Below are 11,559 nucleotides of genomic sequence, written 5' to 3' on the forward strand. Positions count from 1 at the left end.
TATTTCCTTTCACCCTCCAGCACTGGGTTAATGCTGCCTGGGCCACGTCAATCACGCCTCCAGGTGAAAGCGGCAGGATTTCATTGCCTGCACACCTGTTCTCACCTGCCCCCCCTCCCGGGGACACTGCTGCTTATGAAACCCACAACTGGGGGAGGGAAGCAGGAGAAACTTGTAAACAACCCCAGGGTGGGGTGTTCGGAGTGCAAGACTTTTGAATCGTCTGTTGATCCTACACAACGCCTGGGTAGTTGCAGGACCGGTCCGAAGGCTCTTACTTCCTATAGGTGCAGCACAAATCCACAGGGAGGGTTGTAATCTATCCGTAGTTCATGTCAGGACATTTTCTGGCATGTTTTGTAACCCCTGGTGCGGCGGAAAGCAAGCTGGCTGGATGACTGGACTCCAGCAGAGAATTGGAAATACTTCCTGAGCTCACACTGCAATGCCAAAGTATCTTACCCACCGATCCTTTTGCCAACTGAGGCCATTTTGAGACTTCAGTGCCGACACAAGCTGGAGAAGAGGGTGAGGGAGGGGGGAATAGGAGCCACGTGGGGGGGGGGGTTTACTGCTGGATGGGCGAACGCAAAAACGCATGTGTGCATTTGCCCCTAAAAATGTCTGCCCATGCGCACAACATTAGAAAAGGGGAAAAATAAATGTCTGCAATGAAGATTATTCTGTCCATGCGCAGATCCGAAAATCAAGTTGGTGCTGCCGCCGATAGAACCGGTTTTGGGGGGCATGGCAGGCTGAGTTACTACCTACTCGGCTGAAACAGTCCAAACTGTTAGGAACTCACCTCTCTGGAGCCACAGTGGCGCAGTGGTTAGAGTGCAGGACTGCAGGCCTGAAATTTGGCAGTTGAATTCTCACCAGCTGAAGGTTGACTCACACTTCCGTCCTTCTGAGGTCAGTAAAGTGAGGACCCAGATTGTTGGGGGCAAGAGGCTGACTCTGTAAACTGCTTAGAGAAGGCTGTAAAAGCACCGTGAAGCAGTATAGAAGTCTAAATGCTATAGCTAATAGAGATTGTTGGTGTGTTGTAGCCAAAACAAGATGCTTTCTCTTGGGAACCAAGGACATTCCTGCAGGACTGGAGTCACCTAGCTGTCAACTCGTAAAGCATTTCCATGTCTGTTATTGAGTTGCCATGTGAAGAAAGGGGGGTGGAAGTGGGTGATTTTGGACCAATCACGAGGAAACTGTGAGTTCTAGTCTGACTTCCACCAAAGGCATGAGAGCTGGGTCGTGTCTATTGACCAATAACTAGGAGAATGTGAGTTCTAGTCCCACCATAGACATAATAGCCGGGTGGGTTATTCTGGACCAATAACTAGGAGACTGGGAGTTCTAGTCTCATAGGCATAATATCCTGGTGGGCAGAGGTGGATTGCTCCCTTTGAGCTCCAGAGTGATGGGAATAAGGCATGATAGTATTATTAACCCTTCACCCATCTCACCACAGGGCACCTGGGAAGAAGCAATGCTCAACCAAACTTGGACTCAAAACACAGCCTAGAGAGTTGCCCCTGCATGGCCCCATGGGAGTCTGACAACCAATCAGAATACAAGATCAAGATCAAAGCCCAGAGACTGCATAAAACCAGGGACTTTCAGCATCTCGGTCTCTCTTTTCCTGTTCATCTAAGCAGCCTCCATGTTCCCAGTGTCCCCACTTAGAAGTGAACCCAGAAGGACATTTCTTCCAATAGTATTGTATTGTATTGTATTGTGTTTATTGTATTGTGTTTATTGTACTGTATTGTATTGTATTTATTGTATTGTATTTATTGTATTGTATTTGTTGTACTGTACTGTATTGTATTTATTGTACTGTATTTATTGTACTGTACTGTATTGTATGTATTGTATGTATTTATTGTACTGTACTGTACTGTATTGTATTTATTGCATTGCATTGCATTGCATTGCATTGCATTGCATTGCATTGCATTGCATTGCATTGCATTGCATTGCATTGCATTGCATTGCATTGCATTGCATTGCATTGCATTGCATTGCATTGCATTGCATTGCATTGCATTGCATTGCATTGCATTGCATTGCATTGCATTGCATTGCATTGCATTGCATTGCATTGCATTGCATTGCATTGCATTGCATTGCATTGCTTTGCATTGCATTGCATTGCATTGCATTGCATTGCATTGCATTGCATTGCATTGCATTGCATTGCATTCTTCTCCAGAGCATGAAGATACATGGAAAAGCAGTTCAAAATAAACCTGAACACCGGCTTTACAATACAATACAATACAATAGTAGAGTTGGAAGGGACCTTGGAGGTCTTCTAGTCCAACCCCCTGCCTAGGCAGGAAACCCTATACCGTTTCAGGCAAATAGCTATCCAACATCTTCTTAAAGACTTCCAGTGTTGGGGCATTCACAACTTCTGGAGGCAAGCTGTTCCACTGATTAATTGTTCTCACTGTCAGGAAATTTCTCCTCAGTTCTAAGTTGCTTCTCTCCTTGATTAGTTTCCACCCATTGCTTCTTGTTCTACCCTCAGGTGCTTTGGAGAATAGTTTGACTCCCTCTTCTTTGTGGCAACCTCTGAGATATTGGAATAATGCTATCATGTCTCCCCTAGTCCTTCTTTCTCTTAAGCTAAACATACCCAGTTCCTGCAACCGTTCTTCATATGTTTTAGTCTCCAGTCCCCTAATCATCTTTGTTGCTCTTCTCTGCACTCTTTCTAGAGTCTCCACATCTTTTTTACATCGTGGCGACCAGAACTGAATGCAGTATTCCAAGTGTGGCCTTACCAAGGCATTATAAAGTGGTATTAACACTTCACGTGATCTTGATTCTATCCCTCTGTTGATGCAGCCTAGAACTGTGTTGGCTTTTTTGGCAGCTGCTGCACACTGCTGGCTCATATTTAAATGGTTGTCCACTAGGACTCCAAGATCCCTTTCACAGTTACTACTACTGAGTAAGGTATCACCTATACTGTACCTGTGCATTCCGTTTTTGTTGCCTAAATGTAGAACCTTACTCTTTTCACCATTGAATTTCATTTTATTAGATAGTGCCCAATGTTCAAGTTTGTCAAGATCCTTCTGTATCTTAAGCCTATCTTCTGGAGTGTTGGCTATTCCTGCCAGCTTGGTACTCATCACGCTTTGTCAGTTGCCGGGCACCGGCAAAGCAGGTTTGATCTGGAGCTGCCCCTGTCAATTCAATCATGATTCACGGATGCCCAACTGCCTTACGCCCCACCTGGCATGACCAGGCCTATCTCCAAGCAGCCTTTCTGTCTTTTTGTACCTGCCTCTGAAAGCCCACCTGGCATTGGGGAGCCAGCCCTTTCCTCCCCTCTTCCTCCGCCCTTTGGGTCAAACGGCAAACAAGCTGACAGATGGCAAGTAAGGGAGAGTTGAAGGGTTGGGAAGGCGGCCAGGAGAAGCCGGCTTCTCCAGTTTTGAAGCTTTTTGGAGAGGGATTGAGGAGAGAGGGAAGGGCAGAGCCCAAAAAACACAGGGTGTTTTCCCCAGGGAGTGAGTGAGAGAGGCAGGAACCGCACACACAAATTTGCGCACCTCCTGCAGATTGATAAAAGGGGATGTTCGTAGCTCAGGGTTGAATTTTGGGATCCTTGGTGCTCTCTGAGCTTGGTAGTTTTCTAGCAGATGTTTCCTTACCCAACTAGGTAATCTCATCAGTGCTTGAAATGGGGGAGGAGGAGGAGGAAGAGAAAACGGCGGGGCCCTTGGTGCTCTCTGAGATTGGTAGTTTTCTTGCAGACGTTTCATTACCAAAGTAGGTAACATTATCAGTGCTGGGAGGGAATGGGGTTTGCAGAACAGGAGAAGAAAAGGAGGAGGAGAGGTAGAGGGGAAGGAGGAAGAGGAAGTGGAGGAGTAGGACTGTAGGGTACCTTGGTGCTCTCTGAGCTTGGTAGTTTTCTTGCAAACACTTCAAAACCCAACTAGGAAATATCACCACTGCTAGAAGGGTGTGGGGCTTGCAGAGTGAGGGAGGAAGAGGAGGAGGAAAGAGAAGAAGAAATAGGAGGAGAAGGAAGGAGGAGAAGAAAGAAGGAAGAAGGAAGAAGGAAGAAGAAGAAGAAGAAGAAGAAGAAGAAGAAGAAGAAGAAGAAGAAGAAGAAGAAGAAGAAGGATTGAGGATGTTTCATTACCTAACTAGGGAACATCATCATCAATGCTGGAGATGTTACCTAGTTGGGTAATGAAACATCTGCAAGAAAACCACCAAGCTCAGAGAGCACCAAGGACCCCACAGTCCTCCTCCTCCTCCTCTCTTCAAGCACTGATGATGTTACCGAGCTGGTTCATGAAACGTTTTCAAGAAAACCACCAAGCTAGGAGAGCACCAAGGACCCCACAGTCTTCCTCCTCCTCCTCCTCCTCCTCCTCCTCCTCCTTGCCCACACAGCCAATAGAGAGTTTCAATTTTTTTAGAACCTCTTCTGTAGGTGTGGCCTGCTTTGTGGGAGTGGCTTGCCGGCCATGTGACTGGGTGGGAGTGACTTGGCAGGCATGTGACTGAGTGGGTGTGGCCAACATGTAAAATGTGGTGAAACTCACTAAACGGCACTATAGATTTGTGGAACCTCTTCTATAGAAGAGGTTAGAACTGGCAGGAACCTATCCCTACACATAGCCCACTCCTTTCCAGCATTGATGATGTTACCTAGTTGGGTCATGAAATGTCTGCAACAAAACCACCAAGCTCAGAGAGAGCAAAGACCTCACAGTCCTCCTCTTCCTCTGGTTGTTAGAATATAGAATAATAGAGTTGGAAGGGACCTTGGAGGTCTTGGAGGACCCCCTGCTTAAACAGGAGTCCCTATATCCGTGAGGGCAAACCTATGGCACACATGCCAAAGTTGGCACACAGAGCCACCATGTCATTTCGGCCTTCTGGAAGGCCCAACAGTTCATTCCCGAACTTCCGGTTGGCCCGTTGGGACCATTTCCCGCTTTCTCCAGCCTCTGGAGGCTTTCCTGAAGCCTCTGGAGCAGTGTTTCTCAACCTTGGCGACTTTAAGTCCTGTGGACTTCAACTCCCAGAATCCAGTGATGGAAGACCTCCAGTGATGGAGACCTCATAACGTCTGGAGGCAACTTCTGTTCCACTGATTAATTGTCAGGAAGTTTCTCCTCGGTTCTAAGTTGCTTCTCTCCTTGATTAGTTTCCACCCATTGCTTCTTGTTCTGCCCTCAGGTTCCTTGGAGAATAGTTTGACTCCCTCTTCTTTGTGGCAGCCCCTTTGAGATATTGGAAGACGACAGACAGACAGACAGACAGATGAGAAAGAGAGAGAGAGAGGGAGAGAAAGAGAGAGTTATATATGTTCTCTCCTTGGTTAGTTTCCACCCATTGCTTCCTGTCCTGCCTTCAGGGGCTTTGGAGAATAACTTGACTCCCTCTCCTTTGGGGCAGCCCCTCAAATATTGGAAGACTGATAGATGATAGATAGATAGATAGATAGATAGATAGATAGATAGATAGATAGATGAAAGAGAGAGAGAGAGTTATATATGTTCTCTCCTTGATTAGTTTCCACCCATTGCTTCTTGTTCTACCCTCAGGTGCCTTGGAGAATAGCTTGACTCCCTCTTCTTTGTGGCAGCCCCTGAGATACTGGAATTCTGCTATCATGTCTCCCCTAGTCCTTCTTTCTATTAAACTAGACCTACCCAGTTCCTGCAATCGTTCTTCATATGTTTTAGTCTCCAGTCCCCTCATCCTCTTCGTTGCTCTTCTCTGCACTCTTTCCAGAGTCTCTACATCTTTTCTGCATCGTGGCGACCAAAACTGGATGCCGTATTCCAAGTTTAGGCACCAACCATCTCCTCTTCTTGATCAGTCTCCATCCGTTGTCCTGCCTGTTGGTGCTTTGGAGAATAGCTTGACTCCCTCTTCTTTGTTTCTTTAGTGAAGGAACAGATATAGATTAACAGAGTTGGAAGGGACCTTGTAGGTCATCTAGTCCAGAGGTGGGTTGCTCCTGGTTCAGCCCGGTTTGGCCAAACTCGTAGTGGAATTAAGGCCTGGGTTCACAGAACCGGCAGCGACCCAGGTCTGCCACGTCCCTGAATTGGTTTTCTCACCACTGCTGGGCTGCTGCTATTTTGGATTTTAGCGACTGTGCATTCACAGTTCACCGTAAATTGTTCTCCGCGTGTGTGAAGAACAATTTACATTGAATAGTGCATGCACAGGGGTTGCAAACCGCTAGTAAAACCGGAAGCAACCAACCCCTGATCTAGTCCAACCCCCCCTCGCCCAAGCAGGAGACCCTACACCATTTCTGATGTCAGTCCAGTCTCCTCTTGAAAGCTTCCAGAGATGAAGCTCCCACAACGTCTGAAGGCAACTTCTGTTCCATGGGTTGATTGCTGGTCTCACTGTCAGGAAATTTCTCCTCATTTCTAGGTTGAATCTCTCCTTGTTCAGTTTTCATCCATTATTCCTTCTCTGGCCTTCAGGTGCTTTGGAGAATAGCTTGACCCCCTCCTCTCCGTTGCAGCTCCTCAAATATTAGAAGACTACTATTATGTCTCCCCTGGTCCTTCTCTTCCCTAGACCAGCCAGGCCCAGTTCCTGCAACCATTCTTCATATGTTTTAGCCTCCAGTCCCACCCATTAGTTTCCACCCATTGCTTGCTGTCCTGCCTTCAGGTGTTTGGAAGAATAGGTTGACCCCTTCCTCGCTGTGACAGCCCCTGAGATATTGGAAGACTGCTATCATGTCCCCCCCTAGTCCTTCTCTTCACTAGACTAGACATGCCCAGTTCCTGCAACCGTTCATCGTAGGTTTTTTTTAAATTAAAAAGTTTTTTATTAGATAAAGATTAAAAACATTGGACATAGTGTGACATTTCTGGCATAAACATTTCCATATAGTGATTGGATCTCACAACAATTACATTTTATATCTATTACATAGTTGTATGTAGTTGATCAGATTAACTGTCCATTGATCCCTTTTTGTATATAATTACTAACCATACAAATACATATCCAATTCCTGTCACACATTCTTAATACCATATTTTCTTATTCTTAACTTGTGTATGTTTTTCTGTCCCGGCCTTTTCCCCTTCTTTCTCACCACTTGTACCATTTGTCTCAGATTTCGTGATATTCCGTCTCACCCTCGTCTTTGAGCTCTAGAGTCAACCTATCCATTTCTGCCCACATCAGTATCTTATATATTATTTCTTGTTCCGTGGGAGTCTCTTTATTTTTCCATCTTTGTGCAAACCAGTCTCGCCGCCGCTAAAGAATGCAGCATTAAATTTGGCCACCTTTGCCATATTTTTCTTTTGTGATCTCTAGTAGAAATAATTCTGGCCTCAACTTCCATCCTTTGATTTAGCATCTCTTCCAAATACTTTCTTATCTGGTGCCCAAAAGCCCTAGCTTTCGGGCACTCCCACCACATATGGTGGAAGGTCCCTAGTGCAGCATTACATTTCCAACATTGTGGCGATTAGTTTTTGTTAATTTTAGCTAATCGTATGTTTTAGCCTCCACTCCCCTAATCATTTTGGTTGCTCTTCTCTGCACTTTTTCTAGAGTCTCAACATCTTTTCTATAGTGTGGCGACCAAAACTGGATGCAGTATTCTAGGTGTGGTCTTACTAAGGCTTTATAGAATGGTATGACTACCTCAATAACAGCACAGGACTCTGCCAAAGGAGGGCTCTTTAATTTTGTGGAGAGGAAAAATCAACTGGGATGTTGGCTTCTAGTTTGTTTGTTGTCTGAAAAAAGCAGACAATGCTCAAATGAAAACAAATGAAGCATCTCAGCGGAGACAGGCTGTGGTCTTTGCTAAGTCAACTTGTGGACTCCAGAGGTGGTAAACGGAGCCACTTGCTTTGTGCATAGGAAAATTATATGTTAATTAGCCCTGACTCTTTTATGTTGACAGGTAATTATGCTGGGATCCCTGTCTGGTTAAGTATGTGGGGCAAAGGGATTGGCTTCGTGCCAGGTGCCATTCCGAGAAATAATACAACATCTCGCAGTCATTGCAATGTTACGCAACTGATTGGAAAACCCGATGCAAAGCTACACCAAGAGGCAGATCCAGGAAAGTCCAATCTAATAACTTGGCTGAAATTAGGGGTGGTCCTTGATTTACAGCCATTCCTTTAGTGACGGTTGGAAAGTTACATGGGACGGAAAAAAGTCCCTTGCCACCAATCTTCACACTTACAACTGTTGTAGCAATAGCACTAGCCCTTAGACTTCTATATCACTTCACAGTGCATTTACAGCCCTCTCTAAGTGGTTTACAGAATCAGCCTCTTGCTCCCAACAATCTGGGTCCTCATTTTACCCACCTCGGAAGGACAGAAAGCTGCGTTCAACCTTGAACTGGTGAGGATTGAACTAATGGCAGTTGGCGGAATTAGCCTGCAATACTGCATTCTAACCACTGAGCCACAACGGCTCATGGAGGGAGGGAAGGAAAGGAAAGGAAGGAAGGAAGGAAGGAAGATAAGAAAAGAAAGGAATAGCAATAGCAATAGCCCTTAGACTTATATACCGCTTCACAGTGCTTTTACAGCCCTCTCTAAGCGGTTTACAGAGTCAGCCTCTTGCCCCCAACAATCTGGGTCCTCATTTGACCCACCTCGGAAGGAGGGAAGGCTGAGTCAACCTTGAGCCTGGTGAGATTCGAACTGCCAAATTGCAGTCAGCTGGCAGGCAGCAGAAGTAGCCTGCAGTACTGCACCCTAACCACTGCGCCACCGCAGTTGTAGCCTCTTCCTCAGTCACATGATCAAAATGTGGGCACTTGGCCACTAGCATGCATTACTGTTGAGGGTTGCAATCTCCCTGGGTCATGTAAGACTCTAGAAAGAGCGCAGAGAAGAGCAACCAAGATGATTTAGTGCTCTGGAGAGTAAAATGTTGGAAGGACGGTTGTAGGATTTGGGTGTGTCTAGTGTAATGAGAAGAAGGATTGGGGGATGATATGATAGCAGTCTTCCAATATTTGGGGGGGGGGGGGGGCTGCCACAAAGAAAAGGGGCCAGCCTGTTCTCCAAATCACCGGAAGGCAGCAGAAGAAGCAAGCGAGAGATCCAAGCTAAAAGTAAGGAGAAATTTCCTGACAGTGAGAATAATTATTCAGTGGAACAACTTGGCTCCAGAAGTTGTGGGTGCTCCATCACTGGAGGCTTTAAGGAAGAGATTGGGCCACCATTTGTCTGAAATAGTGTAGGATCCCCTGCTTGAGCATGGGGTTGGACTAGAAGACCTCCAAGGTCCCTTCTAACTCTGTTGTTCCATTACTCTGCTAATTAACCAGTGGAATGGCTTTCCTTTAGGAGTTGTGGGTGCTTTATCACGGGAGGCTTTCAAAAAGAGACCAGAGAGCCATTTGTCTGAAGTGGCATAGGACCATGGTGGCAAACCTATGGCACGTGTGCCACAGGTGGCACATGGAGCCCTCTCTGCAGGCACGAGACCCGTTGCCCCTGCCAGCTTCACTGCCCATGTGCGCGTGCCTCCCGCCAGCCAGCTGGTTTTTTAAGTCTCTGCTGCGCATGCATGGGGGAGGGGATGCATGCAGGAGATGCCCATGCATGCATGGGGGAGTGGGGGCGGGTGTGGTGCGTTCTGTTTTTGGTCCCAGGAGGCTTCAGGGAGGCCTGCTAGGCCCAAAACGGGGCAGGGGAAAATCATGCACGCATGCGCAGAGTGGGGGGGAGGGCATGGGAGTTTTGATGCGTACATTGCATTATGGGTGTGGCTACGCACACACTGTCACACATGCATGCACACTTTCAGCATGCAATGACTGAAAAGTTAGCCGTCACTGGTCTAGGGTCTCTTGCTGGAGCAAGGGGTTGGACTAGATGACCTCCGAGCTTCCTTCCAACTCTATTCTGCTCTTTTGCAATTTACAAGGTCAACCCCACACAATGCACATTGACACAAGGAGATAACCTTCTCGGCAAACATCTTCTCCCCTGGGTTTGGTGCTCAACTGCTCCGTCAACACCATGAAGGACACAGAGAAAGAGAGAGAGAGATACGTAGCTCCTTCCATAAAGGCAGAGATAAAAATCCCACACAGCTAAGGTTGCTGATGTCACAACCTCCCCTCCGCAGTCGGCAGACGTCTTTTCAACTTCCGCTCCCCAGATAAGGGCTGACAATTCCTTTGTTAGTATTTTTTGCAATCCCCTTGTCCTAACCGGCCAAACTAGCAGCTTAAAGAGATCTAATGGATAATAAAGATAATGTTTAGGATTCAATTGATATGGTAACTTTCCATTTTCACTAGTTTGTTTTAATGAGTTCACACTTTTCTTGGCTTCTAAGATGTCTGTCCAGCAACATCTGGAATAATTAGACTGATTTCAAATAGCCAAGCAGTGCAATCTCTCTCTCTTTCCCCTCCCTCCCTCTTTCTTTCCTTTCTTTCCTTCCTTCCTCCCTTCCTCCCTTCCTTCCTTTCTTGGCATGGCATTTCCAGTTTTTAGCAAAAATGCTCCCATCATGAACTGTCAAATTGCTTAACGATCACAGCATTTGCTTAATAACCGCAGATTCACTCAACAACCATTGCAAAAAGGTCATAAAATGAGGTCACTCAAGGTCTACAAAGATCAGGTTGGACTTTCATCCAGTTTTTTTACAAATCCCTGCCGCCCACACCTCCCAATTTTTTGAGGATCCCAAAAGTCATGGGGAAATGGTCCTCTCTCAGTTGGAAGTAGACTGCCCCTGAAGTTGGAGACTCACTTTGGGCTACAGACCAAACTGCCTTATTTTGCCCAGCATTTTAAAAGGAACTTTCTCCAGGCTGAGGGAAGGTGAGAAGCGTAGGAATGGCATGGGTGGAATATCTTTAACCAGGTTACGGTTGGGGGTCTGTCAAAGGCGCTGGATGGGGAACTAACCACGTTTCCTGGGTTCTTGCAGACATACTAAGCAACCATACAGAACATATTTTTCTTCCTGAAATTAGATAAGGTCCATTTCTTTCGAAATTCCTGAAGGACCCAAGATCAGATTGTGTCACTGGGACTGGTGAGACTGGGGAAGTCGGGCATTTGCTCAGATGCCCAGCACTCTTGAGCTCTTATTTTTTTCTGTCATGTTTATTTCTGAATCGAATCGAATAGAAAAGAAAATATGGAATAGAATAGGATAGGATAGAAATAGAATAGAATAACAGACTAGACTAGACCAGAACAGAACAGAGCAGAACTATGGAATAGAATAGAATAGAATAGAATAGAATAAGGAATAGAAATAGAAATAGAACAGTGATGGCTAATATTTTTCCCATCGCATCCCAAAAGTGGGGGGAGTGCAGGGGAGCACAGGGGGTCTTGGATTGCTCTTAAAGGAATGAAGGTGTGAGGGAAACAAGAGATAAATGAGTTTGTAATGTATTAATAAATTTAATCATTAATGAATGGATAAAAAGATCAGATGAGATGAGATGATGTACAATAAAAGATAAGATGATAAGATGCTTTCTGTTGGCTGGTTGGCTGCTACACAGAGTTGCTTTGGGTCAAATGGGGC

The sequence above is a fragment of the Natrix helvetica genome (genome assembly GCF_964273705.1).
Source record: "Natrix helvetica genome assembly, chromosome: 2".
In the NCBI taxonomy this organism is placed as follows: domain Eukaryota; kingdom Metazoa; phylum Chordata; class Lepidosauria; order Squamata; family Natricidae; genus Natrix; species Natrix helvetica.